Genomic DNA, 11,253 nt, shown 5'->3' with positions numbered 1-11,253 from the left:
CTTCCAGGTAAGATCTATAAGGTCACAGATTTTACTGTGTTACTTCTGTTTCCTTGATGCCTAGAACAGTCCATGGTACCTATGAGGTAGGTGCTATTATCACCCTCTTCTACTGATTAGGCTCAGAGAGATTAAGCACCTTGCTCAGTTAGGAAGTGGGACTACCTAGTAAAAAGGACTCAAGTCTGGGCAGATTTCAGAGCCCATGCTTTCACTCAATATGTTGAATAATCACCAACCCTTCCCACTTCCTTTCCAGCTCTCAGAATCTGCTTATTGCATTTTTAGTAATTTTTCTTATCCTTCAAGTCTCCCCATGCATGACATTCATTTTAGTTTAATTTTAGTTACGCAAAAACATTCATGGTAATAGGGGCACAAAGGAATCATCCCCTGTCTCTGGAAACCCATCCAGTTATCCCTATGCAGTGGCTTTGCTACCAATACTGATAATTATGAGTTGGAAAATTTCCAACAGTCCATAGGGCAGATGCCTTATCAATTTGGTTTTTTAAAATGAGAAGGAGCTAGCTAATGGGAAATAACTATGGTGTACAATAGCATTTGAGACCTCAAGAGAAATAAATGGAATAAAGTGAATAAAAACTAGATAACTCTGTATAATTCTTATTTATAAGTATTCCAGGAGAAGAAAATAGATCACAAAAGAACTGAAAGTAGACACAATTATCTATTTAATTTTAGCCAGTAATTTACTGACCCAGGTTTTTTTAACCTAAGTTATCTCAAGAGGTAGGCATTTGTTGGATACTTTGCCACATAACATTTTTTATGTATATTAGCTTTCTTCGTGCATTGAACAGTTTTATGAGAAAATGCCAATAGAATGCACTTTAATAAAAAAATAAACACCATATTTTTACAAAAGTACATAAACAAATAGCAAAAATAAGAATGTCTGAATCATTACATATCCAAGAATTAACATTATTCAGGAAAAAAATGTCACTTAAATGTTATGTCCCTTTTTAAGCAACTAAAACTAAGCTATATTTGAATTGCTAAAGAAATTCTGAATTACTTTTTCTGTGGCAATATAGTAACTAAAATTCCATTATGCTGAATTTATAGAAATTCTGTGATTTGACAAGGTTAGCACAATATGAATCAATATGAATCAGAAAATTTTGATACTTATCACCCCCACCTGTCCCTCCTGCCCTACACATTAGCAAATATTTTCAAAATGCTCACCATTTTTTTCATCTTTTTAATGACCTGTCACTATCATTTTAATCTATGTTTTCAGCCAAATGAGTGTTTGAAAAATCCCTCATGTATCAAAAGGAAATATAAAGGAAAATGTCTTTTGTAATTCATTTCCAATATTCTTTGCATATAGCAGTTCCTATGCTTTGGAAGATAAAACAATGGGACAATTTCAGTCAGAAAATAGACTCAGATAACAGAATATAGGGAAAACATTTCAATTAGATTTATCAGAAATGGAATAAAAATATTATTGGCATTAAACTTGAGACAAAATCATTTTTAAGCTTATTTTTATATTTTAGAGTAAACCTATTTTAAATCTATTTATTTGTAAATCTAGAGTTATCACTGAAAAAATACCATTTATTTATTCCCATTTATTTATTTACAAAGGAATTTCTGAGGATGAGAAGGTCCAGGTCTATTTTAACTTATTTGTATGCACATATAAAGATAAAGAGATAATCTGCTCTAAAAACAAGAAGAGTTAGCCTTGAAAATTATTGGACCATTTACTGTGTTCTGATGCTACAATATCATTTAAAGAATTATCCCAATTTGGAACCATATAATTGCCCAGTGGTCTGCCAGGGGATATAAGATACCTGAATACTTGTATTTAAAAAGTGTTTTCTATCTTTTTGCAATGAAATCTGCATCCATTAGAAGGTTAGCCAGAAAATATTACCTGCTATTAACAAGCATAAATTGCCATGTGATGCTATTCTGTGACAAACAGATAAGCAAACAGAAGACAAGGTAGAAGAATTATGAAAATGAGTCTGTAAAATAAATGAGAATGTAACGCAGATTAAATGACTATGTAACATAAAAGCAAATTCAAATCATCTGTGGAAAGTGAATGTGAATACTCTTTTTACCTTAGTTCATAATTGGAGTAGAGAAGACATTTTCATAGTCCAATACAGGTACTAGCCAAATCCAGAAGATTCTATAAGAGGAAAAACCATTTGACCATTTCCAATATTATGATTAGAGAAAAACAGATTTTTATAAAACCATTTAGTGTGTCTTGACTGAGCAATACAAATATAATTTATTTCTGACCCACTGCAAATCCAAGAAGTGTTACTTAATAACATAGAGTTCTTTTCAATTAATTTTCTAAAACTATTTTTAAGCTGTGTTAAAGAACTTCAGATTGAGTTGAAATTGTATTGCTAGTGGCCTTAGTCCCTTTCTTTTTTTTTCTTTTTTTTTCTTTTTTTTTTTGGAGAGGTGTGTGATAACAATGGATTGAATGATAATTTCTTGGCCCTTAAAGAAATTGAGTAACAACTTGGTTGTATACATTATAAAGTTTTCATAGCATGGTTTCCATCTGATCTATGAGCCACTGAATACCGCTGCCTTCATGTAAGAAAGTATGATAAGAAGCATAGTGGGTGAATTATAAACACAAAACTACAGATGTGCATTTGTTACTCAGGGGCAGCACACTGGAAGGATTTTCTCAAGGCAAGTTATACCCAGAAGGATAAATATCCAAGCAAGTCTGTGAGCATGTCAAGCTAAGTCACCAGTTGTAGACTGGAGGAAAAAAAACACACAGCAAGTCCAATAAGGATTGGGTTGTGCTGCATCCCTGTGTACAAGGCCAAGGACTTCAATGTCAGATAAACCTGGGTTTAAGTTCTGGCTTCCTCTCTCACTTGCTGAATGATTTTCAAGCATCTTGGCCTCAATTTCCTTCTCTTTAAATGGGCTTAAAATTGTACTCAAGTCACAGAGTTGCTGAATGGGTTACATGAGATAATATATGTTCAGCCATCACCACACCTAGCAAAGAGAAAATACTGGATGCTTACTTGGTGGTGGGTATTGTCATTGTCATATCATAATTATCATCAGCATCATCATAGCATGAGAACAGAGGCCAAGAAATAGAGAATTTGTGAGGAACGAGATGAAGCAGTGACAAAGCAGAGCAGTTCAGGAAACTAAATTGATGAACTGTGGACATGAAGCACGTGTTTGTGTCATATGGACTGCAGCAAGAGCTACCAGACAGAGACTACCCTCAAGGTACTGCTCCAGGCTAAAAACTAATCAGGTGTAACACACAGAGCCCCAAAATGTCATCCATCCTACCTAGCTACAGCTAGTCATTAAATACAAACCTTTTCTGGGGCATGTGCTGTATCCTGGATCAAAAAAGCTAGTGTGATTTACATCCCAGGCAAAAACATAACACCATAAAAACAATGCTTTAAATTACAAGGCATGAGAAAGAATGATGGAGAATAAGCAGCAGTTATTTTTTTTCCGACTATGTAGCAATCCAGCCTACATTATTCTATTGCAGCTGTGCTAGAACAGCCTACTTAGTTCTCCAAGCAGTAGGGACATGAGGATAAACTGAAACACCCCTTGTTAATATGCTCACAAATATAAGTTCCTAATGCTGTATGGGGGGACTTATTTAAAAAATAGGGTGTTAGAAGTGGCAGGTAGCAGAGCTTAACTAAGGGTTTGTTCTCCTGAGAGACCATATGGGGACACTGCTAGTAGGGTGGGTAGAGAAAAGTACAAAGAAACTCCCTATATATAGCTCCTGGCAATGGGGCATGGGCATTATATGCTAGAGATAAAAAGCAGCAGGGAACAGAGGTCTTTTTAAAAGTAAATTAAATCATGCCAATTTTCTGCTCAAAACCTTTCAAGAAATTCCTGTTTCACTTAAAAGTGAAATTTAACTCCTTATAGTGACCTTCATGTTTAAATAAACTGGCCTCGTGTACTCACCTGACCTCATCTTTTATAGATTGTCTTATGGCTGATTCCTTTTCAATCTTTGGGTCTTAGCTCAAATTCCAACTTCTTAGTAATTTCTCTCCCTGTCAGCAACTCTCAAAATCACTTTGCCCTGTTGATTTCCTTTATGGTATTTCTTACTGTCAAAAATCATGTTATTTGTTGATTTGTTTTCTTCTAACTTGTCCCCAATTCACAGGCAAAGCCAATTAGGCGGGGACTCTTTCTGTCTATTTGGTGCAATTTTCACAACTCTCCACAGAAACTTTTAGATTCTATGAAAGTGTGATATTCAAAATATTCAAGAATCAGTATGATATTATCACTGGCCAATCAGAAGGGAAGTTACCGTATGGATGAAGCAGGGTCCTTGCTGGCTTGTGCGGCTATCCAAAGGTACAAGAGCAATGCAAGCATGGATGGCTAGGTGGTGGTGTTGGTATTCCCAACCTCGTAACTGGTGTTTCTTTTTTTTTCTTAAAGAAATTGTAGGTTTCCAGAAAAATCATGCATAAAATAGAGTTGTCATTTACCTCCTTATTATTAACACTTGGCATTAGTGTGGTACAACTGGTAATATTTAAATAATAATTATAGCTGTGTGTGTTATCTATTGCTGCATAACAAATTACCAATAACTTAGTGGGGTAAAATAACATACCTTTGTTATCTCACAGTGTCTATGGGTCAAAAGTCCAGGCATGACATAACTGGACTGCTCAAGGTCTGTGAGGTGAAAACCAAGGTTTTGGCCGTGCTGCATTCCTTTCTGGAGCTCAGGGTCCTTTTCCAAGCTCCCACAGTTTTTGGCAGAATTTGCTTCCTTGTGGTTGTAGGACTGAAGTCCCTGTTCTCTTGCTGGTTGTCATCTAGGGGCCCATCTCAACAAATAGAGGCCTCTCACATTTCCTTGCCACATGGCCCTGTCACTGGGTCATCTTACAGGCCTTCTCCCAACATGGCAACCCACTTCTCCAAGGACAGCAGGAGAATCTCTCTTACCTGAGAAAAAGATCTAAGACTTCTCTGGAAGGACCCATGTATTAAGTCAGGCCTATCCAGGATAATCTGCCTTTTGATTAACTCAAAGTCAAACTGATTAGGGACTCAGCTACATCTACAAAATCCCTTCACCATTACACACAATGTAACCTAATAACTGGAGTAGCGTAATTTTAATATTAACAAGTCCTGCCCATACTCAAGGGGCCAGAATTTTTCAGGGTATATACACAAGGGAATAAGAATCTTGGGAGCCATCTTAGAATTCTGCCTACAACAATAGTCTTACCAGTAAGTACTGCCCTATTTTAAGTCTTGTTCATTATCATTCAATAAAAATGTTTTGATTCTTAGATGTAACTTGCAAACCCAATGTGACTGCTCTCTGAGCTAAGCAAACTGGCAGCCAAAGAGACACAGAGATCGACTCTGAGCTTAAGAAAATAAATGCAATAGAATGGAAATGCTTGCTGTTGATGCATTTATTGACCTTAATAGCCTCTAACTGAAAATTTTATTGCCATTCAATTAGCAGACTTATGGTGTATTCGATTTTTTTTAGAATTTGAAGGATAGCTAAAAATGCATATAAATAAACTAACACTTTTGAAAGGATTTTTAAGTACCACAGGTCGAAACATAAACACAAAATATATAGCATATCTTTGTTAGAAATAAGTCAATATTTGTATAAAGCTGCAGTTGTCATTAAGCCACTTCAAACAATTGGCTAACTACGCATTTATTCACTGATGTAGAAAATCTTACACTTTACGAATCAAAACAAAAAGGCACTTTACGTAAGCACAGAAAGATACTGGAGAGTCTAATGAGTTCTTTTTGGACATAAGGTTTTTGATATTCATGATAAAATAACCATTTCAAACAATATAATATTTTAGGACTTCCACTTCTGTCTATCAAGGAAAGAGGATAGTATTTGATCTCCAGTCATAAGGCAACCATAAAACAAGATTTGGAGGTAATGGACATTTGAAGCAACTATTTTAAATCACTAGACATCAAGCAGAAGAAGAAAGTAATCTCTCAGAGAAGGGTAACAAATAGAGGGGATCCTACCCTGCAACTCACTTTCTGCTTGGAGGTGATTTCCAGATCACAATGCAGAAGATGGAATCCAAACAGAGGTCAGTCTCAATGAGTTGAGACAGAGATGGTAGTTCAAGGAAATGGAGGCAGCTAAATTTTGCAGTGCAAAGCACTGCAGAGAAGGATGCTAGATAAAGAGTTCTAGAAATCTGCATTGGGGTCCTCTTGGATCTTTGGCAGGGATTATCTATGCACATGTGGGGGAAATTTCATAAGGTGAAGGAAAGAATAACTACCAGGGAAATATAAGCCGAACAATTTCCAGAGCCCACAGATGGGTGGAGAAGTTCAAGTTCCAACTAGAGTGGAGTAACCTCAGTGAAACATGGGACATTCAGAAAAGACCACCCCAAAAGTGCCATGTGTTAGTAGTGGGGCAAAAGTAGCCTTAGTATAAAGGCTCCTAAAGACACACCCTAAGAAAGCTTAAAAAATATGCCTTCAAAGGATCAACCTGATCCCCAAATAATTTGATACCCGCTAAGATGAACTACAACGTTCTTTAAAGGAAAAGAACCAAATTCAAACAAACAAACAAACAAAATAACAGACCATTTAGAACTATATATTAAACAAGCAGGAAAGTTATAGCCATAACCAGGAAAGAAGTTAGCCAATAGAAACAAAGAAATGAGAGATCAGGAATTTTTCAGATAAAGACTTTTAAACAACTAATATTAAAATTCTAAAGGGCATTAGAAAAACAAAAATATAATAAGGGAAGAAATAAAAAGACATAGAAAGAACCAGTTGGAACATCTAAAGATACAAAGCACATAATCTGAAATAATTCACTGGATGGACTTAAAGTAGAAGGAAAGATCATTGAACTTAGAGTAATAGAAATTACCCAAAATAAAACAAAGGAGAAAAATGTCTTGGAAAAAAAAAAAAAGAACCTCAATAACCTGCAGACAACGTAAAATGGTCTAAGATATGTTCAATTAGAGCTTCAGAAGGAGCAGAAAAAGAAAAAGAGCATAAAAACATTAAAATCAGTAACAGCTGAAAATATTCCAAATGATGAAAACTATAAACTAACTCATACACCCAAGAAACTAATCAAATCTGAAGTAAAATGAATCCACCTCTAGTGGATTGAAGCTGTATGTACCCCAGAAAAACATGTTTTTAAACTTAATCCATACCTGGGTGTGTAAACTCATTGTAAGTAGGACTTTTTGATGAGGTCACTTCACTTAAGGTGGTGTGGCCCATCTCAATCAGGATGGGTCTTAATCTTATTACTGGAGTCCTTTATAAGTAGAATGAAATTCAGACAAAGCGAGAGAAAGCTGTAGATCAAGCAGCCAGAAGCTGAACATCAACAGAACCCAGAAGAGAAGGGAGAGACCAGGAGACTCTGCCTTGTGCCTTTCCATGTGACAAGTTAAGGACCAAGGACCTCAGGTAGCCAACCCCAGAATGCCAGTCCTCAGGAAGAAAGAATTGCTGTGGTGACTCCTTAATTTGGACTTTCTTTCAGCCTCAAAACTGGGAGCAAATACATTCCCATTGCTTAAGCCAAACCATTTTGTGGTGTTTGCTTGAGAAGCCCAGGAAACTAAAATTATAACCCCAACCCTCCCCACTCCTCCAAAAGAAACAAACCAAAGAAACTATCAAGGCATATTATATTCAAATTGCTGAAAACTAGTGCTTATAGATCATTTTAAAGTCAGCCAGAGGAAAAAAGACACATTACAAAATGGAGGAACAAAACTTAGAAATCTAGACTTTTAGCTCGCATAATGCTTTTGAGTTTCATCTGAGTGTTTGCTTTTATCAGTAGTTTGTTTCTTATTATTGTTGAATAGCATTTCGTTTTATGACCATACCACAAATGTATCCATTTACCAATGGATGGATATTTGGATTTGGGGTTTTCCCGTTTGGGGCTATTTGAATAAAGTTGCTATGAATAAACTGTCTTTGAATGATCACATAACTTCATTGCTCTTTGATAATTATCTGAGAGTAGAAATGTCAGGACACATGCTAAATGCATTTTTAACTCCGTAAGAAACTTGCTAACATTTTTTCCAAAGAAATTGTACTATGTTACATTTTTTTTCTAGCAATATATGAGAATCCCATTTGTTCCAACTCCTCACTAACACTTAGTATTGTCAGTCTTTTAATTTTAGTCATTCCAGGGGGTATTTAATGGTATGTCATTGTGGTTTTAATTTGCATTAATTTGGTACTGATCGTCTTTCCATGCACTTATTTACCATCTGTTTATATCCTTCAGTAAAATTTCTATTCAAATCTTTTGCCAATTTTTCTTATTGGGTTGTCTGTTTATTATAGAATCATAAAAGTTTCTTTATATATTCTAAATACAAATGTTTAATTGGATATATATTTTGATAGTACTTCTTCCAGTATGCAGCTTGCCTTTTCATTTCCTTAACTGACTTTTAAGAGAAGTATTTAATTTGGAAATCCAACTATCAATTTTTCCTTGTATTATCTGTGTGTTTTTGTCCTGTTTAAGAAATCTTTGCCTAACCCAAGATCAATAGATTTTTCTTTTATGTTTTCTTTTAGACATTTTATTTATTATGAATTTTGTTAACGTTTTTTTTTGTATATGGTGTGTGACAAGGGATGATGTTCATTTTGTTTGCTTGTGGTTAGCTAATTATTCTGAGCAACTTTTTGTTAAAAATTGGAACACCCAGCTGGCCTGGAAGCCCCTCCCTGGAGCCTCCTCTGCTCCACACTCCTCCTAAGCAGCAGCATGCTGCTGGCCCTGCTGGGCACTCTGGGTGCTGCCCCTGGCTGACCCTGGGGTGGCCCTGACCAAGATGCAGAACCTGGGCTGTTCTCCACCAAGGTGGAGGAGCTGATCATTCCTGCCCATGTGAGGGCCTAGTACGTGACTCTGCCGCGGCATAGCCAAGGGGCCCATCCCGGCGGGAGGAGGCTTCAATCAGAACCTCCGAGTGGTGGCTGGTAGGATCCGGGTGCCCGAGGCCTCCATGCACCTGCCTGCGTTCCGCTCGGAGCAGCGGCTGCCGCCCAACAGTAAGCAGTACAGGCCATGCTGCGGCTCTTCCGAAAGCGGGTCCCGAATGCTGCCCTCTGCAAGCACAAGCGACTCTTCCCGCGCAGCTCCAAAGCCCAGGTCACGGTGGAGTGGCTGCGCGTCCGCGACTACTGCTCCAGCCGCACTTCCCTCATCGACTTCATGCGGGTGTCCATCAACCAGAGTGGCTGGAAGGCCTTCGACGTGACCGAGGGGGTGAACTTCAAGCGGCAGCTGGACCGTGCCCAGGCAGCTGCTGCCGCTGCGGTCTCAGTGCAGAGGGAGCCTTGGGGCCCGCCTGCCTCCAGTGCCCACCAGGGGGTGCGCTTCACCTTCCACGACGCGTCTGGCCGGGCATCGCAAGCCCCAGCGGGAGCCACACACCCTGGACCTGAAGGACTACAAAGCCCAGAGCGTTTGTGACCTTAAGGTGCCCATGCTGATGGTACCAGCTGCTACCGCCAGGAGATGTACACAGACCTGCAGGAATGAAGCGGGCCGAGAACTAGGTCCTAGAGCCCCCAGGCTTCTGAGCCTATGAGTGTGTGGGCACCTTGCCAGCAGCCCAGGAACCCCTGCATTGCCTCGGAGATGGCCTCCCTGCCCATTATTGTCAGCAACGAGGAGGGAGACAGAACCAGGCCCCCAGTGGTCAGACTACCAAACATGCTGTAGCAGAAGTGCAGCTGTGCCTCACAAATGGCTTCTGTCCAACGAGACTGGAGCTGTAGGCGCCCAGTGTAGCCACCCCGGCCTCTGACTGGACACCGGCAGAAGCAGGTCTTAATGTAGTTCTTAATTTTGTGTTTAGCAAGTTACCTCCCCCATTTTGGTGTCCCTATTTTACCTTTGCCCTGTTTTCTTCCATTTCCTGTACTTGCTGTCCATCACTCGTCCTAAATACTTAAATGAGTAAATAATACAACTCGGGATTGCTGAGTTCTAGTAGGAAATCCTGTTCTACTGTTAGAGGATATGTCTGAGCAATGGACAGATTGTCAGCAGGGGGGTTCTTTTCTTTGGCAAATTCTCAATTCAACAAAACCCTATGATGAGAATTGGGGAAATAGAACTGATTTATTCTATTACATGATTAATTGCCTTAGGGAGAATGTCTACAAAAGAACCCCTTGCCATCCCAAAATATTGATCCATTCAGTACTTCTGTAAACATGTCTAGATCCTTGTTCTCTGTTTCCCTGCAAGAATGCAAGGAAGGAGGATGAAGGGTATTATGCTTGGGGCAGTGGACAGGGAATCTAGACATGGATTCTGGATCTGATGGGGTCACTGGGTGTGACCTCAAGCATGTGCAGAAGTTGTTGGGGCACTGTTTGCTCTTAGGAAGAAGTTGGACTTCAACTCATTCAATTCATTGCCCCAGGATCAGATAGCCCCTTCCTTACCTGCTCCTCCTGGGAGTGAGCCTTGTCTGTGCATATTTAAGCTATTTCTCCACTTTTCAGAAGAGGACTTAGCGCCAGAAACCCCATGTACTTATGTTGTTTTATTTAGCAGAAACAACAATTTTATGTAGATAATCTACTGAATAAAATAGAAGTGGTATTTCACGCTTAAAAAAAGAAAAATCAACCATGTTTATTTATTTCTATTTTGGGACTTTTCTTCTGTTCCATGGGTCTATATCAGGGGTCAGCAAACTATGGCTCTGAGCCAAATCTGTTCATGCCCACTTTTTAATGTATTGTCTATTGCTGTTTTGGGGCTACAATGGCAGAGTTGAGTAGTTGAAACAAAGAAACTTAAATCCTGCAAAACCTCACATTTTCACTATCTGGCCCTTTACAGGAGAAAGTCTGCCAACCTCTCTGCCTTTGTAAATATCCTAAGATGGAAGGATGCTTAGAGCATTTGTGGAAAAGCAAGAAGTCCAGCACATCTGAAACATGGTTAGTAGATGCCAAATGTGGTGATCGGAGTCTGAGTAAGTTCTCTTCTGATGCTTTTGATTTCCTCACTGAAATAGGATCCAAGGTCACCAACTTAAAGTGAGGACAAGGGAGGAGAATTCAACCCAGATTTATAGTTTGATGACCCCTGGAAGTTGAAAAAATGAAATTGTCTTCTCAGAGATTAGT

At 38.7% G+C, this 11,253-nt stretch overlaps 1 pseudogene; it reads left to right on the top strand.

Moving 5' to 3' along the window:
* Positions 1-3,215: 3,215 nt before the first annotated feature.
* Positions 3,216-9,898, top strand: LOC119542645 (annotated as a pseudogene).
* The last annotated feature ends 1,355 nt before the right edge of the window (positions 9,899-11,253 follow it).

The sequence above is a fragment of the Choloepus didactylus genome, chromosome 8 (assembly GCF_015220235.1).
Source record: "Choloepus didactylus isolate mChoDid1 chromosome 8, mChoDid1.pri, whole genome shotgun sequence".
Taxonomy (NCBI): domain Eukaryota; kingdom Metazoa; phylum Chordata; class Mammalia; order Pilosa; family Megalonychidae; genus Choloepus; species Choloepus didactylus.
Note: the sequence above shows the minus strand (reverse complement) of the source record. Positions and strands in the feature narration are given on the sequence as shown.